Source organism: Eucyclogobius newberryi, unplaced genomic scaffold, assembly GCF_026437365.1.
Source record: "Eucyclogobius newberryi isolate DKJ021-1_F unplaced genomic scaffold, fEucNew1.0.hap1 SCAF_15, whole genome shotgun sequence".
Classification (NCBI taxonomy): domain Eukaryota; kingdom Metazoa; phylum Chordata; class Actinopteri; order Gobiiformes; family Gobiidae; genus Eucyclogobius; species Eucyclogobius newberryi.
Window position 1 is genome coordinate 14,915,426 of NW_027315779.1, and position 24,640 is coordinate 14,940,065.

The following is a 24,640-nucleotide window of genomic DNA, read 5'->3' on the forward strand; positions in this document are numbered from 1 at the left end:
GAGAGTTCAATTATACAAAGATGGGATTTATTTATTTTTATGCCTGGAATGGGAGCTCGCTGGCAGGTAACGCTGAGTGTCAAAGGTGTGAAGGGAAGTCGCCTCCAGTGGTTAAAGGCTTTAAATATATATATACACTACTCATACAGTCCAGCGTGCACCTCCTCACCCCACTGTACTGAAAGTATTTATAAGATGCTAATATAGTTTGAAAGGGTCCTATCCTTTATAGTATGGTGTTTGCAGGGGATACACCACCTGCTTATCTCCATGTAGATTTATTTGCTTTGCCTGGAATGTCTGTAATGTATTATAGATGCTATTTGTAAAAAAAGTACTTTGAAAAGGTAATTCTGTGCCGCTCGTGGTGGTTGAGTGGATAGTACACATGCCTGCAAATGGAAGCATTCCCATTCCACGCTGCTCTGTCCTGTCGAATAAAGCCTAAAAATATAATTATTGTGTGTGGGATCGCCTCTCCACAGACAAGACTGGTAACTTGGCTTGTCTACATGGAGATTATAGAAATTTAATGTCATACTGTGAAACATTTAGGCAAAGCAATTACCGGTATTTCATTACACACAAAAAATGAAATAAAACGTTGCTTTAGTTAAAAGTTTAAAGAGGCCATGCATCATCGTGTTGAAATCCTCAGATTCACATAAGAACAGGGGGAGGGACATGGACAAAAAAGATGATTTCATATTAATTTGTGTTATTAAAACCATTTATCAGTATACAGTGATTATCGTGACACTCAAAGAGTTTTACATTTACATATTTAGTTATTAACCTTTATATAACCAGATAAGGGAAAGAAGAACATGCAGCACACCATCATAAAACACTTGAACACACAATAAAAATGTTTAAGAGGGGGTATTACACTTCTATGGGGAATTAATTGCGAAGACATAGCTTATATAGATCACCATGATATGTTTTGTTAGTTTGAAAATGCTATATTCACTAAAAACAACTTCAGGTCCCCCCCTTCACAGCGTCAATATAACACAATCACACGCCGCAATAAACACTAAAAAGAGCATTTTAAAAGTAATTATTTGCGTGCGGTGGCAGCAAAACTCCGTGTTTTAGTTGGTCTATTATCAACAAGCTTTCGTTGTAGAAGCTATAGTCTTTGGCAAACCGGTGTAAACAAACAAAGCACACTTTCTCCGGTGGTATAGCCTGTCACTGAAACAACACCACCACTTTTCCAAGGCTTGCCTCGCCCCTGGGAAGCATGAAAAGCGTGCCTTCTGGTCATCCAAATGCACTTTCTGTCTGGACACACTTTTTATAAAAATATGTCGGTGTAATCCCTCATTTTTATAAAAAGCCAAAGAGAAAAGTAGTGTAAATACGTCTGTTTTGTGAGGGGAGGGGGGAGCAGAACCATTTTGAAGACCATCGATCAACTCAAACTGCGGTCGACTAAAACGCCATTGACCAATCAATCCAAATGGTGTCTAAAGGCCGACAGCCCTAGTTAGATCATGACCCGCACTGCCTTAACGCCATCATTCACTGCTATTAATCCACTGTTTATAAAATTAAAGTAGCCAATGCGCGGGTCCCGAAATTAAACACACATGCATTCAGTAGTTAAGAACGTAGGGACAGGATTATTATTTAGGTATATAACTCTTTACATTACTGTTCATTGAATTCTTTTGCATCTCACAGTGAAGAATCGAGCAAAAGTATTTGTTTGTCCATAAATCCTAATAGGGGCCATCTCAGTTTCATGTCAAGCCCACTTCCAAACGACTTAAGAGTAGTTATTCCAGGTAAACACACAACAGTAGTGTCTTTGAACAGAATGAGCTCAAAAGTACCCGGCTATATATAGGGATAATCTAAGTCTATTTCCCAGCTGTTAAGTGTGTTTGGCTCTGTACTTTTAGGTTGAGCAGCAGCTTATGTGCAATAATCATCGCACTCATCAACATCTGCCTGAAAAGCTCCATCTTCACCCTTAGAGTTGTCATTATCCTCCTCTGCCTCAACATCCACTTCATCCCCTGCTTGACCGCTGCAGAAAATGTTTGCATTATATCACAGCAGTAATAGCATCATTTACACACAGACTCTTGCAAAACGGATATAAGCTGTTCTTTCATCACAAACATGTAAGTAGTCATCATTGGCAGCCAATTATACACAGACCAATAACATTTACTGAAAGATTAGGGGTTATGGACTTTGAAGGAACACAACATTTGAATTAAAATAATATATATTTATAAACTTTGATCATGAAAATAATTTGGCCATAACATATGCCTGATTTGTATATTTGTTTCAATCTGTTGACATTTCTGTAGTGGATTAACAACCACATTCTAATTCAAAGGTTTCAATAGCACAATAACACCAATGTCCCCTGAGATTCTTTTGTTTTTTGTCTATATTAAGTTTTATATTTGGACAAATTTGTTTTGATATCACTAAAATGATTGTGTCAAAAAGTATATTCAAATGTTGCAATAATATTTATATCGCAGAACTCAAAAGCCATATTGTATATCACAATACGTCTACTATGGTGCAGACCTAGTCAAAAAGTGTTTGTTCCAAAGGTGTTTCAAATCTCAAACTGGATTGTGCTTTTTTGGAAAAGGCTTGATTCTTGATGCAGATTTCTGTAATACAATGTTGGACAAGACACAACATTATGTATTTGATATTTCCATGTGGTCTTTTAATACTTAAAATAAAAAATAAAAAATTAAAGCTTAGACTCTTGAGAATACAACCGTTTTATCAATTTACTGACCTATTCATGCCCCGAATAGTTTGGTTGTGTGTCTGAGATGTTGTAGTGCAGCTGAATGCAGCTCCAGAGTGACGCTCCTGCTTTTGCGCTGGCTCCGACTGGATTTAAATACTCTGAACGCTGCTACTAACTTGAGAATAAAAGTGAACTTCAGCACAGAACGTTAGCACACACGCTGATCTGAAGTGGCCTGCTTGAGTGTGTAAATGTGCCTCTTTTGATGCTTCATTTTTCTTCACTTAAGTACGCTAGAGATTGAGGCCGATATATGAAAATGTTTGAATATCGGCCATCGACTGTAATTTTGTCATCAAGGCCGATTTTTGACCAGGCACTACTTTGGCTGGACGGACCCATGGAAGGACCCCTCCTTCCAGATCCATGCTCGGCTTGGTTGGCACTAGTTCATATACGGAATCGGGACGGAAGTTACCCTACATGGTTAACCCTACTTGGTAGGGAATCCAACATGGCGGCGATACACATGGCGGTCCCGCTGATACACAGCCAGCTCAGGCAATAATGCAATCATTTTCTCTCTTGGGTCCAAATCCGAAGTGTGCAAGACCTGCTCGGCTTCCACACAGAGCGGCCGAGGTGCCGGAGAATGCAGGGATCAATGTACATGTTTAAGTGAACAAATGCTACAATTCCATGCTCCCTCTAACTTTAAGCCAAAGTTTACAGCGTGGATTTAACCAATACAACGTCATTGTAAAACAGAAGTAATGTCTCATCACAATAATACTAGTGGCACTGGTTACCTACCATCCACCTATTTCGCCCTGTGCACAATGGTTGGACATACCCAAATGGCATTGCTTATTAAAAGAGGATCTTACAGCCCACATGCAAGTTGATGAATCATTAGAAAGCTTAGGCCTTCTAGTTTCTGCAGATGTGCAGATGTGCAGGTGACACACTACAGAAGCCCAAACATAAACAAAACATCCTTTTTTTTAGTCTCACCTGAATATTGTCAATTTGTAATGGTCCTAAGCAAGACATACTTCATTGTGTGCTTATGCTGTTCACTGTACATGATGTTTATCTTATTGACAACAACTGTGTAAAGTTTCAGATCTATGGGAACAGGCATTTTGGTGCTTTTGACCTTTTTGTATCAAAAAGTATATTTGGAACAAGTGATCCTGTGCCACTGTTTTATTACAATTTTAGCTCCTCTATGATCATAAAACATATATTTTGATGTTTTGTAGGCCACTAATAGCAATTATAACTGCTAAAAACAATGTATGTGAAAATGTGTAAATATGAGTTTACCCATGAATTTCCCATATCGAGGAGAAAAAAAAATTATAAAAAAAATAAATAATATATTTTATTTTTGTATTGGTATAATAATACATATATCTAACAAAATGCACGTCCAAAAGGCTAATCAAATCAGAAAACGTGATGCATAAAATCTAGTCGCCTCCTGCCGAAAAATCTAGGCTCTGACAGCCTTTATGCACCTGAATATAGAGCAGGGTTCAGAATAAGCGGTATCGCATCGCAAAATGCGACGCAATTTCTCACAAATGCGATGCATTTGTCATAAAAAAGTGTGTTTGTATTGCAGCTTTTACGATACAAAAATGCGTGTTCAATTGTATCACCAAAGCGCCTAAAAGTACTGATCACTCGTCAATCGATCGTCAACAATGTCATGACACATGTAGGACGCTGTGTTGTCATGACACATGTAGGACGCTGTGTTGTCATCATGACACATGTAGGACGCTGTGTTGTCATGACACATGTAGGACGCTGTGTTGTCATGACACATGTAGGACGCTGTGTTGTCATGACACATGTAGGACGCTGTGTTGTCATGACACATGTAGGACGCTGTGTTGTCATGACACATGTAGGACGCTAGGACGCTGTGTTGTCATGACACATGTAGAACGCTGTGTTGTCATGACACATGTAGGACGCTGTGTTGTCATGACACATGTAGGACGCTGTGTTGTCATCATGACACATGTAGGACGCTGTGTTGTCATGACACATGTAGGACGCTGTGTTGTCATCATGACACATGTAGGACGCTGTGTTGTCATGACACATGTAGGACGCTGTGTTGTCATCATGACACACGTAGGACGCTGTGTTGTCATGACACATGTGGGACGCTGTGTTGTCATGACACATGTGGGACGCTGTGTTGTCATGACACATGTGGGACGCTGTGTTGTCATGACACATGTAGGACGCTGTGTTGTCATCATGACACATGTAGGACGCTGTGTTGTCATGACACATGTAGGACGCTGTGTTGTCATCATGACACATGTAGGACGCTGTGTTGTCATGACACATGTAGGACGCTGTGTTGTCATCATGACACATGTAGGACGCTGTGTTGTCATGACACATGTAGGACGCTGTGTTGTCATCATGACACACGTAGGACGCTGTGTTGTCATGACACATGTAGGACGCTGTGTTGTCATGACACATGTGGGACGCTGTGTTGTCATGACACATGTAGGACGCTGTGTTGTCATGACACATGTAGGACGCTGTGTTGACGTGACGCGGCCTCAGACCGCGAGTCTGAAAGTGGGAGGAGCCACGTGCGGTAAAGTTTGCGTCAGATTCAGACTTCCGAGGTCAATAGCTCCTAAACACAAAAGTCTTTGCAGATCATACACAGCCAAAATATTCGTATTTACACTGTCACGTGACACAACCTGGTTTTTAACAATCAGATGCGTATTTTGGGCGCAGCGAATTACACTGATCCGAAAGCGCAGCCGGAGCTGAGGCGAGTGCTTAGGGACCGTCATGAAATGTGCAGCCGGAGGGGTGACGAGAGTGCTTAGGGACCGTCATCAAATAGCAAAACGAAAAATGGAATGGAAAATCAAATAGAGCGGTACAATTTGAATAACGCATAAAATACACCATGATGGACGCCACAGCAACGTTTATTTTTCCATCAGAAGCTTCATACATATTTTTGTGAGTGCAATGACAATTAATATGTAAATGAGACTCCTGCAAATAGTCATCTGATTGATGAGGATATGGAAGAAAGTTGTAAATAAGGCCATCTGACTTTGTGTTGATTCATTTGTTCAACAACTAATTTTATTTGCAAGTTTTCCGTTTTATTTAAAGAATTCTTTTTTTAAAAAGTGTTTAAAAGTTAATTTGTTAAGAGTTTTTTTTAAATAGAATGTTTACAAATACATTTTAAATAAATAATCGTGTTAGACACTTTCATGTTTTGCTATGCAATTATGAAATTGCTATACAAATTTCAAAAAAATAACGGATTGTTTTGCAGCTGCTGCTGTACAAGTGAAAATCCTTAATCTGAGCCCTGTATACAAAGGAGGAACTCATAAAACTGCGGAAAACCATCGTCTTACCCGGAGATCGTCACGTTATCCCGGCGGACATCCTAATTTTCCCCCTCCATCCCTTGTTGGGAAATGGGAGGTTTTGTCTATAGGAGTTTTTGTTTATAAGAGTTCTTCTATTGAGAGTGTTTTTTAAACTTCCTATATTCTGTGATCTGTCCTTTTCTTCTGTATCTACCTGCGTTGTATCAATGAAATTTCCCCATGTGTGGACAATAAAGGATTATCTTAGAGGATTCTGTGTGAAGAAGCCCTTAGCCTTCCCACACACCATTCTAAAGCTATTCTTATTGGCTAGAATAATATGTCAATCAAAGTCTTCTATGTGACCGCATGCTAGCGCTATGTAATGAAAACAAAGATGGATGCGCGCGTCGGAAGCGGCGCATTTTTTTTGCGGAGGCTGTAAAAAACAAACCCATGGACAGAAAAAATGGTGGATGGTCTCATTCTGTAGCAGTAACAGTCTGAAGAAAAGATCGATGCTAAACATCATCTTATAAGTCAAACAGGTCATTTGTTATGGATGGAGAAATGCGGACGAAAAGTATGAGCCAGAGAAGAAAACTTTGTTTACTTGACAATATCTCGAAATCGGATAACTTCAGGAAAAATACAAGTGGATATTGTTGTTCAATGGTTCCTTACGGACAGACTGAGCACAAGAATATACAGAATTAAAGCCGTTTCGTCCGTCATAAACAGCAAACAGGTAGGACATGCGTTTATAAAAGTTGAGACTTTCACACAACTATTGGCAATTGCTTATTGGGGCATATTATTCAATCAATGAGATATTAGTTTTGTTGAGAAAATAACTTTTAAAATGATGTATAACTTGCTGGTATTGACCACGGAAATAAAAGAGATGATGTAAGAGAATATTTGTAATTTGGAAAATGCGCACCGGCGCGCAGGTGGATGATATCAGGTTAAAGGCAGTTTAAACATTTTTCAAAGTACAACACTGACGTGCAAAATGATAGAGGGGCCTTCTTTTTAATAATCCACTTGCTGTAAATGTTGCAGAGAAACCTCTTACTTACCCTGCTGCGATGACACGAGTAATACACAATAATACACAATGGGGAACGCCAAGTGAAGCACTATTTTGCTGCACAATTATCCACAGATTTCTCTGCTTTCGTCTCATAAAGAGGAAACAGACTATTACATAGTGCGTTACACTCGTTTCTTCTGAGATTTTCTAGTGAAAAAGATGTAATTGTAAATCTGCCTTTCTCAACGGGCTGTATACTGTTAATTAATGAATATTAAAGGAATAATATAATAATTAAATTAAACTTGTTTTTACAATTGTACTGCCAGGTTAGTCTTCTCTTTAAAAGGAAAACACTGTAAAATACAATGTTACAATAAATGTTCAGGTAATGTTTTATTTGTGTGCATCTTTTGCCAATTCAGTCTTTAATTTAACTTTAATTATTTAATAATACAATACTATGTATTGAAGGATATCAGCCTTGATATTCAGCCATCAATTTCCAAACTTTAAAAAAAGTCTATCAAAAAGAATGTTGTGCCAACAAACAAACAGGCTTTAAAAATCCCTGTTAAGAGGCAGAATAACAGGAAATGTCGCCTTAATAACCCCAATATAAAATTAATAGAGCCTGACACAGTTTTTTATAATCAGCTGCCAATAAATCATTTATTTTACTAAATTATAAGCTATCGCCCACAATTTTTGTATCAGTAAATATCTGGATATTAATACTAATGACAATGTCAAAAACTGAGACCCAGTGAAAAATATTATGATTATAGGTGCAACATAAACACACATTTCAAAATTGAAATATGAGAATTTCTTTAATTTTATGCTAATTTTGTGCTACTTGACTGTAAACTTGAACACTGACTTGCTGGCAAATAAAACCACAATATCTTTACATTGAAACATGTATTTGCGCACACAGTTCGCTTTGCCTCACTTTTTCCTCCTCCAAAGCACACATTAGCTTTGCGACTAGGGCTCTCAGTGACAATGGGCCTTGATGGTGCTCCACTCAGTCCCAACAGCCTGTGTAAGTGTCTGCTCACAGTATGTAGGCCATAGAGAGGTGGGGAAAGGGGGGCTTTCTCTCACAAGAACAGCTGACACTTTCACAAACCAGCAAACCAGGTAATTAGGTAGGAAATAACATAACCTCAGCTACAAGCATAAACAACAAGCTCATTAAAGAAAACTGTACATAAACTATAGGCATGCACATCTGCCGTGTCCAATTTCAAATGTATTTTGAATGTTGGATTGTAGAAAACTAAACTAGTGCGTAATAGACATGTTTAATCACTTTGTCACAGCCCAGGATCACGCCCCAGACCTCATCGTGCAAAGTTGGAGGTGGAGGTGGAGCCCATCAGAGCATCACAAACCCCAAATGTCATTATAAAAGAGCTTAGCCGGCGAACATTTTCTGTCAACACGGCCAGATCATCCATTCAAGCTGATGTGAGGACGCATTCAAATGTCTATGTTTAACTTGAAGCAAAAATACTCAGAATTCTGTTGCGTTCATGTTGAAAAAAGCATTTGTTCATTTCTTTTTAAGCACTAGATATTGTAGATGTTGTTTTGTTTGATTGTTAGAAGTATCGTATATAGGGCTGTGACAATAAAAAATGTACAAAATAAATAATTGCTTGATTTGTCAAAAGAATTATTGATGAAATAATTGTTTTTGATTTTAAGAAATACTGCTATATTTAGGTTTCTGCACGTTTGTGGGTTATCTGTCTCACATTTAAACCTCAATCACTAGGCTACATATTTAAGCACATGTCAATGGATTGTTGGGGAGTATATTTTGATTATTTTTATGGAAATAAAAAAAAAATATACATTGCCCACCCGTAACCCAACCTAGTCTAACTAATGTTTATGTGGATAATGTTACCTACAGAACATGTCACAGCTTACCGTTCATTTTTTTGTCACTCAAGCTGAAGTGATTGATGCCAAAACAAACAAAGCGCGTGTGATGCCTGACGACAGGCCTTATTTGTCTGAAATGTATTTCTTAGTGTCTGACACAGTGGAGCCGCCCGCTCCTCTCGAACAAGCTCCATAAAAACTTGAATGATGTGAGCGTGGACGGACACACAAAGTGGCATTCAGTCACGCGTCAGTCACACAGGTACAAGGAGCAAATGGAGGGAAAATCTTCTATTTTCAAGACGATACACACTTTTTTAAGTGTATCTTCTCAATTCATTCATTAAACATGGTCTAAAAGGTTTGCTGACCACTTGCTATGAAAATTTATTGACACATTAATGAGACTGTAAATCTCAGTAATGGTCATTATACAGCAGGGACTGGTGATGGATGAAGGAGGCGCTCCACAGTCACTGACAAAACACTAGTGTTGTTACTTAATGTTCAGGGAGAGTTTCAATGTCCTTTATAAACGATGACACTAGTAATAAATGCATTAACAAAGCTACCGATACATTTGACAACATAAAGATCACAAATTCTCTTTTTAAATACTGGTGCTAAATTAGTGTTGTTACAAAACAAAAATGTAGATATGAAGGAACATTAGTACCAACATAATATAGTTCTATTTAAGGTCAAGGTTTTGGACAGTAGACTTACATTTTCTACAAAAAATAAATGCACTTTATTAAACTCTTTAGTCTTGTACTAATTCTGAGAAAGTGCAAGATCATTTCAAAACTAACACTAAAAGATAAACATAAACCTATTTATTTTATTGTTTTCATTGTTGTATTGATACTTGTTCAAATTAGTATTTTGTTTCTATACTAGTTTTATTATTGAATAGTATTTTCACACATTATGATTTCCACAATCCTAAACATTCGACAATTGCTCGATATAGGCCAATAACTAGGTACGGGAACCAATAAATCACCCATAATTTGACTTATTGTTTCAGGTTGATGAAAGAAACGTACACAATAAGTCAAATACTCCAGACTGTCAGAACTAGCTTTTTGTACAGTTAGTCAGGACCTGATACTCAAAACATACTGGACAGTTTAAAAGTGTTTTTACAAACAAAAACAAGCCACATCAAGTCCGTCACAAGTGCTGTTTTTTGGTCCAAGCAATATAACTGTCCATGTCGGTGTAGTCCCTCATTCGTCCAGGAGTGTTCCATTGTAGAAAAAGATTCAGTTGTAGTCATTTGGACTTGTTTTTGGAAAAATAAAACGTTTCGACTCCCATCCGAGAGTCAATCTCAATCTACGAATCAAGACTGGGAACTCAGATACTTATCCTACACTGAGTAGGACCTACCCACCGGGCGGGACCTCCTGACAAAGGGACCACGCTATCGAAGACAGTGAGGTGAAGATTCTAAGCAGGGAGACACGATGGTTTGAAAGAAGAGTTAAAGAGGCAATCTTTGTTAGAAAAGAAAATCCGTCCTTAAATAGAAACAGTGATTTAAGATTCAACCTTTCGGCCATTTATAATGGAGTTTTGAATCCCTGGAGAGGTAGACGCCCAGGGCATTCGGATGCTAAACAGCTACTCAGGGAGGAGAAAGCGAAAGCCAGGTTACAATAGGAGGCTGATAGCCCATTAAAGGGCTGATAGTAAACAAAGAGGGTTAGTATCAAGTGAAACCATACTCCCTTGATCAGGAGGTCCCGCCCGGTGGGCAGGTCCTACTCAGAGTAGGCTAAATATCTGAGTTCCCAGTCTTGATTCGCAGATTGAGAAGGACTCTCGGTTGAGTGTCAAAATGTTTTTTCCAAAAAAACAGAGTCCAGATGACTAACTGAATCTTTTTCTACAATAACTGTCCATGTAAAAAATATATTTTTTTTTAATTTAAGTCTTTTAGAAAATGGTCTGAAACTGAGCAGGCAAGTTGGGAGTGAGCCAAAACTGGGTTCTCTGATATTTCATGCAGATAAATAGATTGCTAGACAACCATTGCTGCAGAAGCAAATTGAGATATATCACATTTTCATTGACATATTTAGTTTTTACTTTCATCATCAGATCTCTGTCTGCTTGTGTGAAACTGTGCAGTTTGTGCAAGTCTTCCAAACTAATATTTAAAATATGCCAATCGAGGGAAACAGCACCATCAGGAAAGTTGTGGTGAGTGATTTTGACGCTACGCGACAGCTTCCCCTCTCAGCTCTAAATAAGACCAAAGCTGCAGCTGAGCTCTCTGTCCGCGGGTAAAACACTATCAATACACGTTCTTTAAATTAGATCCTGATAAAGACACTTTGTCCGCAAAAGTGAGAGGATCCCTCCTGTGGCTCGGAGTCACAACCAGGAACGATCAGTCAGTCACAAGTCCCTCCCTTTAATACACTGCAGTACAGCTTATGATGGAAATGTTTGCCCTTGAAATCCATGTTAATAAGCAGCTATGCATGACACCCGTGATTAGATCATCCAGCGCTGTCACGTCTCATACTGGGGGACGGTGGCACCAAACAATGGGAGCAGGCAAGGCGTCCCACGGTGCACACACACACACTCACACACACACACACACACACACACACTCACACACACACACACAAACACGCGCACGCACTCACACACACACACACAAACACGCGCACGCACGCGCACACACACACACACACACACACACGCAGACACACACACACAAACACAACATAAGCGGTATTGTGCTATATTATGCAAAGTGTAGTATGAGGAATAGTGTCAAATCAATTCAATATCAAAGCAACTGTTGCCTTGGAGATGTCGTAAAAATCATATCAACGTTTTTTTTCGTTCAAATTTTTACAACAAAACAAATAACATGGAACAAAACGTGACCAGAGTAAAAACAAGAAAACTAAGACAAAAGTAAAAAGCTGACAAAATTCACGGCTCACACTGTTCACAATAAGAGTCCCGTATTCATTTTGTTTGCATAATAATTAGGCTAGTGCTGCATAGGGATGTCAAGATTAGTCAGTTAATAAATAAGTGTGATTATTCAAGTTACAATATAATCATAAATAAAAAAATATATAATTGTGAGAATGGCGACAACAGTGAGTAATTTAAAATTAATCTATTCTCCAAAAACATAAACCTACATGTTAAGTGCTGCTATCTGGCTGTTTATGTGACAATATAAACAGACATCATAAAATTATGTTTCTTCTCACAATAATTGTAATTCTAAAATGTTATAACATAACATCCTTAAGTGCAGCACAATGTATCGCAAAATTATTAATAACACAATAATTGATATTGCAGCAAACTACATATACAACAATAACAGCTCCTCCATCGTCTGACAAAAATACCCGTTTTTTACAACACAAACATAAAACTGCATGTTAAGTACTGTTAACTGGCTGTTTATGTGACAATCTCATAATTTTTTTGTTCAGAAAGTTGTAAACTACTTATATAACAATAACAGATCATCCATCCAGACAAAATTGACCCGTTTTTTACAACATGATTTTCCTTATTAACTCATACTTTTTACAGTTTGACTAATGCATTAAAGTATGTTGATGTGCGTCAAAGAATACATTCAAATATTGTAATGCAGCAATCCTCATCTCGAATTGCAAAAATGTCCAATATTGTACCGCCCTGATTTAGGCAATATTATTTTATCAATTCTCCCATTGGTTTCAGAGTGGTGCAAATGTACACACACACACACACACACAGACACACAGACACAGACACACACACACACACACACAGACACACAGACACAGACACACACACACACAGACACACACACACACACACACACAGACACACAGACACAGACACACACACACACACACACACACAGACACACAGACACACACACACACACACACAGACACACACACACACACACACACACACACACACACACACCTTTCTTCAGCCTGTGTTAATCCGGCCAGCAGGTTCTTGGCTTGGCTCTGAGGTGCTCCAGTAAAAGCCGCTGGATGCTGACACTGATACAGGCTTCCCCCACACGCAGGTAGGACGCACAAAACAAAGACCTGCTTTTTTGGACGAGCCGCCCCGGGGGCAAGGATAGGATTGATTTTGCGACGTAGATGAGATTTCTGAAGCGCGCTATAACAAATTAGCATAGATGAGTTGCCCACGAGACACAGGGACAATGGAAATAGATGACGGTCCAGGCGTCTGAAACACCACCCCCCCCCCCAAAGCTGCACTCGGCTGGGCAACTGAGTGTGACATAACCTGGCAAAAGGCTGATTGATATGTAGCAGACTGCTCCAGTTCTATCATCGTTGGGTGCAGACAATCACAGCACCCTTCGCTTTTCACGTACAGAGATATGAATTGGGGGAAACCTAATACAGGGATTTTGGTTCAGAATTTTTGAAAAGAAATTGAAGAAAAATTGAACTGGTACATTTCTGTTTGATGGATGATTATAGTTTATAAAAAATGTGAAAACTGTTCTGGTTTCTTGATACATTCACTTACGAGAGTATTCATACACAATGTAAAAATAATGCAAAAAGTTGGCAGTTTACAAATGTCTAAAATAGTCAAACATGAACAACAGAAATCCAAAACTATTGGACCAAATGATGAGCGTTACACTGATGAATAGGGATGAGAAGCTTATTAGATTAATCAATAATCGTTATTCAGGCCACAATGCAATCATAGGAAATATAGAAGAAAAAAAAATTGAATCTATAATCCAAAAACTACATTTAAATGAGGGCTCGATGCAATACACGATACACGGCTCACGATATGATAATATGCAACACTATTTTAGTACTGTCACAAAATCATCAGTCAATATATTGATACAGCAGCCCACAATATCAATACTATATCTCCAAATTTAGTCTCACGATATATACATATTTAGATTTTGGAACCCTAATCTATTTTATTTGGCTGTTCCTTGTAACACTAACTTTATATTGTCATTCAGAAAGTTTGATTTCATTAAGTCAGTCACAGAATACACAGAATAATAACATGCTAGACAATGGTAATGAAGAAAAAAAACATTTTGCATGATATCAATAATTGTGAATAGTCGCTATTCTCTCACAATAATTAAATATAATATCGAAACATCTCTACTGATGTGACACATTTCTGTTAGTCACCTGCAAATATCATAAGAAATCTGATTGCAACTGGTATTGTTGAGATGCAAACAACAATATACCGCTAATGCCATTCAACAATCAATGGTCTCTGCATAAATGATTCTGCAGGAGCCTCGGTCACAAACCTTTGTCCTTGTGACCCAAAGGTTTTTCTACAATCCGGCCCATTGTTGCGGCTCTCGCCTCACCTTTGTCCTGCCGTATATTACCACAAAAAGAATACTTTTTGCCTGGAGTGTAATACGAACAATAAAAGGGAAAGATTCATACAGATCAGCAACTAAGATAGTGCAAGACCTCGGCAGCCCCGTCAGAAGTCTCTCCGGTATCACATCTGATGCAAGTTCAATCAGAAATGTTTCAGCCGGCCAAAATGTAGAGTTTTTTGTAGACTTTCTTTTCCTTCTGAAAGCTTTGGCTCTGCTGAGGGTGGCACATTGTGTCAGGGTAACGTAGATAAAGTGTCTTATAGGATGACAGATAAGATGAATTCTTGACCTTCGCTGTGTCAGTGGTGTTTTAGGGGAAGAGGACCACTTGAAGAAGCATTTATTTATTAAAAACAGACGGTGCAAAAACGATTGTAGCAAAGGTTACATGGCTTGACTTGTAAATGCCAAACGACTATTCTTTTGTAGAGGGCAATAAAGACATGACTGAGATAATAACAGTTATGCAGAAAGACAAGTTCTGTTATCTTTTTGTGCACTATATTTTTCATATTCAATTGAAAAAAATAAATACATTGTGTATGATGGATCATTAAGTTCAGGGATGAATGTGAGTTATTATGTCACATAATAGTAAAACAAAACAAAAATCACTAACACTCATTTGTTGGCCAGAATTGCTCAGCCCAATATTTGACAAGTGTACGACGTCCCAAAAAAATGCTATATTTGGACTTGCAATAACTGTTGAATGTCTCAAGATCCATACTACTACAATAAAACTACTACAATAAAACTACTACAATAGAACTACTACAATAAAACTACTACAATAGAACTACTACAATAAAACTACTACAATAGAACTACTACAATAAAACTACTACAATAAAACTACTACAATAAAACTACTACAATAAAACTACTACAATAAAACTACTACAATAGAACTACTACAATAAAACTACTACAATAGAACTACTACAATAAAACTACTACAATAGAACTACTACAATAAAACTACTACAATAAAACTACTACAATAAAACTACTACAATAGAACTACTACAATAAAACTACTACAATAGAACTACTACAATAAAACTACTACAATAGAACTACTACAATAAAACTACTACAATAAAACTACTACAATAGAACTACTACAATAAAACTACTACAATAGAACTACTACAATAAAACTACTACAATAAAACTACTACAATAAAACTACTACAATAAAACTACTACAATAGAACTACTACAGTAAAACTACTACAATAAAACTACTACAATAGAACTACTACAATAAAACTACTACAATAGAACTACTACAATAAAACTACTACAATAGAACTACTACAATAGAACTACTACAATAAAACTACTACAATAAAACTACTACAATAGAACTACTACAATAAAACTACTACAATAAAACTACTACAATAGAACTACTACAGTAAAACTACTACAATACAACTACTACAATAGAACTACTACAATAAAACTACTACAATAAAACCAAAATTAAAAAAATTAAAAACTGACAAACCGTCAGCAGTGAAAAAAGCGAATTCATGCCAAAATAAAGGCTTTGAAACTAGAACTAAACTATAAATTGCTGTTACAGAAAGAGTGTCGGCCTTAAACTGCTTTAAGCAATTTTCTTCCTTTGTTACACTAAAGGCAAACTACTTTTCATCACAAACATACAACTTTCTCTTTGAACACAATTTACTTCAACTAGACTACTTATAATTTCAAGAATGTTACGAACCTTTAAAAGCCAATTAAATGCCATAATTTTCTGTAAATGTTAGCGCAGAGCTGGAGGCGTGTTAGGGGGTGCTTGGCTGAATACAAAATAAAAATAGTATGAAGACATCCCTGTTAAGCTCCTGCATATAGGTCACCATATTGTGGGAAAGGTACACATAATGTAAGCGATATGGCCTAAATCTAATGGGATAACGCTCTAACATGAGAAGTTTAAAGTGGAGCGGTTGTTGTTGTTGTTGTTGTTGTTGTTGTTGTTGTTGTTATTCGAGGAGTGGTTTAGGGACGATGTTGCCGTCTTCAGCGCTCACTGTAACTGCATAATGTATACCCTGACAGGCCGATAGGTGTTTTATATCTCTGAGGGCACTGATTATGCTGCCTGGGCACATTTTTGTTAACTGTGCACTTTTCCTCTTGCTGTCACGCTGTAACGACAATGGATGGGCAGAAATACTTACATTTTCAGTGTAATGCAACACTCCAGAGCGAACGGAAGACGCTTGAATGAAAAGGGAAAGACAAGATGAGAGGCGCTGTGTCGCACGTATCACATGTTTCAGGGAAGAATGCTGATTATAATACCATCTACAGAGACTTATCTGCACTCCAAGAATTATTATTCTACTGCCATTTCAGAATCATGCAGCTCACAGCGGTGCACAGTAAAACTTGTTCTTGCTCTGTTACAGTGGTGCCTTCAAGCAAAATCAAGGATGTATTATATTGTGGCATTGATAACATCATAGTTAAAATTGTGTTACAGCCACGGTGAATAGTAATATAGCAACATGACATAAACCTTGCCAAAAAGCAAAATACCAAAATTTAATTTTTGGTATTTTGGGTTTGTGAGACTTGAACACTCGCAATGACCAAATCACAGCAACTTTCATTATTGAAGTCATCATAATTTCCTGAACAGACAATAAAATGTCCTACTTTTTCCCTGCTAACCCAGTTTAGGGATTGTTGGATTAGGTTAGGATTTTCAGAAAAAGCACAATTTGATGTTTTGCCAAAATTGTTCAGCTCTAGTTCACCTTTTTGATAAACCTTATTTACAAGCGTCACCATAGTGAGATTGTCCATCCCATTTTATGTCCTCTCAACATATTTTTTGAACAATGACAAAGATATTGATAAACCTATTTAGAAAAAAATATAGTATTTTAGTCAGTGCTCAATCTAAATTAGGACCTTATCAGAAGAAAAAGATTTTTAAAAAATGGCTAGTTCCTGCTAGTTCTTTGCCATTTTGACAGCAAATAACGCTGTCAATCAGGCAGCACTAAAAGAAGCAGTGCTACAACAAGTAAAGCGCCTGAAATGCATCACTTCTACACTCGATGACTCATGTGATCACACTGAAGTTTGTCTCCTGATTGTTGGAGTAAATCTAACACGCACCAACATTATAGGTAGCAAGAATGCTTGCAAAAGTGTAAAGAAATTGCAATATCCCCAACCTCGTCCTGTGTATGAAATTAAAACTGTGGCTTTCATAGACTAAAATTGAAAAAGAAACATATTGTCATCACCTCTGGTTTCTGGTTTGACAGGCATAATGTATGAGCCGACGCCACGTCCTGAGGAGCTTTCATGCTTTCAGAAAATTACAGCCCACCATCACTTTTCTTCCACCTACTGTACCACCTGATGGGAAAATAACTGGCAATTTTGCCTTCTATTATTTCACCAATGTACAACAATATCAATCAAACATTCCCAATCAGCCGACACTGTAAGTGTGGTGTCCAAGTGCTACATGTCGGATGTGGTTTTACTTCAGATTTACTCCGTCTAGGAGTGGCTCAATGACCCAATTCAGAAGTTAACTATGAGGACAAGTGGCACCTCGACCATTAGGACCACAAAGGCTGTCTTGTTTGCCTGGGCTGGACATCTTTACCCGCTTAGACCTTCCACGGTATTTTTTTTACGGAAAATATATTGCCTTGATATCTTGATAAATTATATTATTACTCACGGTGTCTTATACTGCTAATTCAATCAATGATCTTGACGGGTACCTAAAAAACATATCTCTGCAACAATTAAAATAACTTTAATAAACTGCCAGCCTGCAGTTTATTAAAGTTAAAGCCAGCCTCAAAGAGAGCCTGCCTCAAGCCAGGCTCTCTTTGATATAAAACGTGTTGTATAATTGTTTTTTCACAATTTACAATAATAGTCAATCAAAATGTATTATATCTGATGTAGAATAATGGAAATTAATTAAATTATCATCGCCCTTTTAAAAGTTGATTTGAGGTAGAATATAAGGCAGACTGTGTGAAGGAGAATCCTGCTTTTGCCCTGAACATCATACACTGGACTGCAGCAAATGTGCGTTACGTGCAAAAGTCCTTTTCACCTTTATGCAGGGGAAAAGGAAACCTGAGGGCCTATTTTTCCAAAACGCCTGACTAAAATGAACCCCATTTCAAACTGAAGTTGTTCTTAAACCCTTTGGAGTACAAAAAATTGTCTGAAGCTGACCCTCTGTAGTTGTGGCCTCTGGTGTCTGATTTGCTCTGATTATAAGTGTGATCAAGTTCTGCACAGAGGAATATCAGATTTTAAATTCTTTGCTCAATATAAAGAGCAGTAAAGTTGGTGTCTAGGGGAATGGTCTGGTTGACACTACGGTAATTTGGGTATTTCTTGGGTTTTGACACTTCTTTGAAAACTGAAGCTAATTTGACTAAAAATGAGTTTTAGGGAGTTTCTGGAATAAATTAAGAAAAAGTCAAAGAGCTCGCCGTAACAGATCATCATGGGATCATCAACAGGTTAACACAAACAGTGGCTTATACCATGCTCAAAACTAAACACGTTTCCACTTAATACGAGGCATTTCTGTCCTCTCTGAGCACGGATCCAAAGGTGGAAGGAGCAAGAAACAGCAGCAATACTCACTTGTTCTTTCAGAAAACGTTGCAATCAGTCTTTCTTATTTACTCTGATATTACAGGCATCACAACTGATCTTCCAGTCTGTTAAAGTTTTCCACAGCCGTGCATCGGGCGACACCACTGCGCTCCCGATGAATGAGGGGCTTAATGCAGCTAAATCCAAAGTCCGGTGTCAGAGGGTCAGGTCCAGACGGGACGACGCTCTGCTTGTGGCATAACTAGTGTTTCTCTTCCGCACAGAACTCAGTCGCTACTTTTGCTCCGTAATCAAACACGCACAAATTAATCGAGTCTCAAAATGTCATTGTGCATGTTTCATCGAATGATACATCTATATAGTAATGATTGTGACAGGCCTATAGTCGGCTGACGGTGTCTCAGTCGACCAACATTTAAATTAGATCGGGCCAATATTTATACTTTTTAGCAAATAAGCTAACGGTCTTTAATTTCCAAGATAGGCCGATATTTTGTTTGGGCTGACTAACTGCGTAAAAAGACAATTGTGCACAAAAGTAATTGTATAGCTCTGTACATAACTGTGTAATGTTAATGTATGTAAAATACAATATAATGTAAAAGTAACTAAAGCTTTATTTGAACACTTTAATGCATCTCATCTCTACTGTTTGCAGACGACCTGTAGCATGCACTGGGACGGTTTGCAGCCGAGTGTGAAGCGGCTGGAATGAGAATCCCAGCCGCTCCAAATCCGAGGCCATGGTTCTCGACCGGAAAAGGTGGTTTGCCCTCTCCAGGTGGGTGCGTAGTGCGGTCTTGTTCTCGAGTGAGGGAAGGATGGAACGTGAGATTGACAGGCGGATCGGTGCATCGGACTGTTTTGGTGAAGAAGGAGCTGAATCTCTCGATTTACCGGTAAATCTGCTGGAGGTACTATGTCTCTGGGCTGGCCCTGGAGGAGTTGGAGGAAGTGTCTGGGAAGGGGAAAGTCTGAGAGTCCCTGCTTAGACTGCTGCCCCCGCGACCCGGCCCCGGAAAAGCGGAAGAAGACGGATGGATGAATGGTTGGATGCATTATTTTTTACCGGTTGATCTTGTATTGAGGATGGGAGAGAGTGACCACTGCACAAAGCCTTCTCCAGCTCGTCCCAAAGACTCTCACTGGGGTTCAGGTCTGAAGAAGAGTAGTTTCTGCTTAATGCCAATGATTAGACCCTTCTCAAACATACTGACATCTTTTCCATGACCACGAGATTTGAGAAATGAGAAGCCACTCTTCACTGCATCAGTTGGGTTTATATACTGTGTTGCAGCTGAACGATCATCACCAGCAGCAGTTCTCCAGCAGGAGGAGAGGACCTACTGTATTTGCTTGGATGAATACAAGTAAGCTGGATATATGATTTGCTTATGTTGTGTGAGGAGTTCTCTTCCAGTGGCACCTTGTTACCTAGGAGCCACTTGCACGATCCTACTGTATTCCATTATAAGCATATTATTAACCATCTAATTTCCTCAGTTAAGCGCCTCAGAGATAATTTACAAATAATTAATTAACCCTGCCTGAGGGCGTTCTGAAACAATAATCTTCACAATAACCTTTTTTCCTTTTTTTCAACCATCCAGGGACAATATAATCCTAGTTTCGGTGGTACAGCTGGCATGCTACTGAGTCACGCGTCAGGCCTGATTACAAGCAGCAGCCAACCGCAGGCCCGTCCTCCCTCTGCCACACAGAGCCGGCAGTGGAAAAGGCCAGGGCCACCACTTTACGTCTACCCATGTGACCTTGATGGGCTATGATAGAGAGGAAGAGACACGATTCGCCCTGCCACACAATATCTGTAACCTTCCCCTGCCTCGGAATGTATGCACGAGCTATTGAGCCGTGGCACACACACGCACACACACACACGCGCACGCTGTCAACCCTCGCCTGTTATTTCAGCCTCCACCTTCACGTCAAACCACCATCCATTTGCATACTGTAATTTAAAAGTCATAAACGCATTCATAAGAAACAATATGTCATTAAAAAAGAGAAATGACTGCAGTACAGCATATTGTTAGTATGCCATCATTACTTCATTAGCCAACCTCTTTTAGCTCTACGTTCATCATCATCTGTCACTGCTACTTGAATAGTTACTATGGGCCTTTAGTGGGGTTCAGCCTGGACAGCGGTAACGTACATACACAGTGGTGAAATTCACTCCGAATGGAAAATGTAGAGTTTCCTGTTCATGTTTGTCAATGGGAGTTAGGGCTGCACAATAAATTGCAAAAGCATCGATTTTGCTATATTTTCAAATGCAAAAAATTATATCACAACAAAGTGAATATAGCGCAATCCATCAGACTGAAATGTACTGTCAAATGGAAACTTCAGTAAGATTATTAGTCATGATTTTCTAATTTAACCTAGATTTAGTCTTGGTTTTGATGATCTTGGTTTTGAGTTTGGCTAATATATTAAGGCATGAACATTATTTGTATCAATATAAATGAAATTATTGTGTCTATATTGTAATCAAATTAATATCAATATTGCAGTACTTATTTTATATTGCAGTTTGCCTAGGCCTAGGTCATGCTTTAGTATTTGTTGAATCATTCAGTTTAACACAGCTTTGACTTCCATAAAATATTTTACTTGGATTATCACTCATTCACAATATATTCACAACTACATATATTGTGCAGCACAAACGACGAGCAGACACAAACAGCAAAGGAACAACCATCACCCCTGACAGAGCTCTCTCTAATAGCCTATTCCATATTTACATGCAATACCACACATTGTATGTGAGCATTTCAAGTAATCTCTTGGTATACATAATGCATGCATCGATCTTGGGACATGGTCTTCCTGGTGGAGAAACCATGTCTAGATGCCTCCTTTTGATCACACAGAAAACCTTTGTGTCCACACACATTTGTCCACTCGTGACTGTCTCCCCCTCATTATGATCATTTTCACTCATTATTGGTGTTACCCTTGTAGCAGCGCTGGTTTTATTACCCCCGTTACATGTCTAACACAATCCAGAACAGTACATCCCACCGGAAGCGGCTGTGGAGACAGATGTCTAGTGAGTCAGATCATAGCTACATGAGTGTTGGTATGGATGGTCCTGAAGGCACCAAAAACACTGCGTGGTGAGTATAATCTTGGCAATAGCTCATCTCTTGTCGAAATAGACGCGACAGGGACAGAAATAAATGTGTGATCTGCCATGAGATGGAAATATAAATCAAGCATGACCAGGGGAAAATATAAAATGCACTCAAAAACAAAAACAACAAACAAACTTTGGGTTGTGGCCCACCCTGCTGTTTTTGCTCTTGAAAATTCCTTAATGTTATGATGGTCCCCTTGTCCCTGTACTCACTGTGTTGCTCATTAAAACGCCTGGAGGATTGAAGACTAAAGCTCCTCTTAAGTGATTGTGTCCTGTCAAACAGCAGGGATTTAAGTGCACAAACAACTAATTGGCATAATTTAAGACACCGGCTCATCCATAAATGAGGGGCTCCCTGATACAACAATAACAGCGTTGCTGTTAAGGACTAATTCATCTAAACAGGAAATCACTGCTCATTAGGCCCTCACCTGTGCAGCACACATTCACCTCTCCCACTCTTGGGAAACGAAAGCACTTGTTACTGTCCACGGAGAAGCCTGTTTGAATTGCAAATGGTGGAACACGAGGGAGCGTGGAGGGCAAAAATGCGTATGGGCGATAAGCATGGGTGTATCTCTGGGTTTAGCACCACCCCATCCTAAATTGAAAAAAATAATTGTTTGGGGAAACCAGAGGCAGGTGCTTAACAGGAGATGGACTATGGGTTTTCACAGGGAAATGCATATGGCAGTGATGATAGTGGCATTAATAAAACAGTAGTCTTTGCTATCTGGTCTTGGACTGTCATTAATAACATGTCTGAATAAAATGCAGCTACTTAACTCGTCCCCGTTCAACGCTAGATTAATCTTTATGTTATGTTCAATCTTGGTTCTCTGATTTACGTACATAATTTTAGCTCTCGTTTGGTGGTGTTTGTTGTTGCCGTTTGTGAAATAAATGTGTTCCATATATATATATATATATATATATATATATATATGTGTGTGTGTGTGTGTGTGTGTGTGTGCCGTACATGAAAAATGTATTACAAGTGTAGAAGCACAAGCATCCACTGTTCTTGAATGCAGGAGTCTGTCTGGTCGTCCCCCGGCATCACGTCATGTGTTACCTATAGCATGAGCAAATATGGCCCTAACCTCCAGCTCCTTGAGCCGGTGCCATGAGTGAGCAGTGTGGAGGCAGCAGCAGCAGCAGCAGCAGCTCTTCTGGGGGTGTGAGATTAGGATCAAGGTTTCTAATGCTATCATTTCCAACTTTTTTAAAACCTGTTCAGCCGTGAAAAAGACACAAAGATCTGGCAGTGAGCCGTTCAGCTCCTCAGACCAACTGCCGTTCCTCTGTCTCCACTCTTCCATTTATCTCACAACTGGCCTGAGCTTCCACACAACATGAAACGCCTCTCAATAATACATAGACCACCTCCAGTTCAGACCCTTAAAAGTGAATGGCATTTGGATCGACTTTCCCTTGTGTATAAAGGATGAGCAGCCCAGTGTGTGGCATGTGCTCACATCAAACAAAAGGACACGTTCCCATAATGCTGCAAACGCCACCAGTGTAGCCCCAGTAAAGAGCGTGTCTTCCGGCACGCAATTACGAGAGCCCATCCGCAACCGCGGGATTTGGGGACAGATTCCACCCACAGTCACTCAAACGCGCACAACAAAGCGACACGCGTTCCCCACAAGTGGATGCTCCAAATAAAGACACCGCCGTGGAAGTGTCAATAATTGGTGCGCATAAGCCAACATCTCCCCAATCGGAACAGTTCCGGAAGGCTGACATTGAAAAACGCACACATCCAGACACGGACGAGGGGGCTTATCTCGTACCTTTGCGCGACGATGAGCGTTAAACCCCCGATTAGGCGCTGTCTTAAGAGGATGGAGGTGTGCGGTGCCATTTACCTGTGCTTCATCCGGCGATCCGACACATGGGTAGCTCCGGCGGGCGCGGGAGGAGGAGGACGTGTGTGTGTGTGTGTGGGGGGGGGGGGGGGGGGGGGGGGGGGGGGCTAGTATTCCATGCAGAAAAGACAAACAGGGGCTCCTCGGTGACGAATGCGGCAGATAAGACGCGTGCCGCCCCGTGTCCTCAGGAGCGCGCCGCTGTTCCGCGCGGATGTGTCGACGGCGCTGGTGCTGATGCTGGGCTCCCGCTGCACCGCGCGCGGACAAAGATGCTTTCTCTCCTGCGCCGCACCGAGAGCAGAGGCGGCAGCAGCAGCGCAGCCGTCATTCCCCCGACACTTGATGCTAATAGTTTGGTAGGTAGCTCACACGGGTTGAGGGCGCGGTCAGTCGCTGTTGACCAATCCCGCGTTCCCTCAAAACTATCAGCTCCGTTGCCATGGAGGAGATACGTGGCATGAGGCGCGCGAGGAGTAAGT

The 24,640-nt window shown here is 39.5% G+C and overlaps 1 protein-coding gene across 9 annotated transcripts in view; it reads right to left on the minus strand.

Annotated features, from left to right (window-relative positions):
- LOC140360796 (neurexin-2-like) overlaps window positions 1–24,201 on the minus strand; it is a 161,355-nt gene extending 137,154 nt beyond the window's left edge. For all 9 annotated transcript variants that reach the window (XM_072446179.1, XM_072446185.1, XM_072446181.1 and 6 more), the window contains exon 1: window positions 24,159–24,201. The gene's annotated coding sequence lies outside the window, so the exon portion shown is untranslated. The remainder of the gene's footprint in view (window positions 1–24,158) is intronic.
- Between the last annotated feature and the right edge of the window lie 439 nt (window positions 24,202–24,640).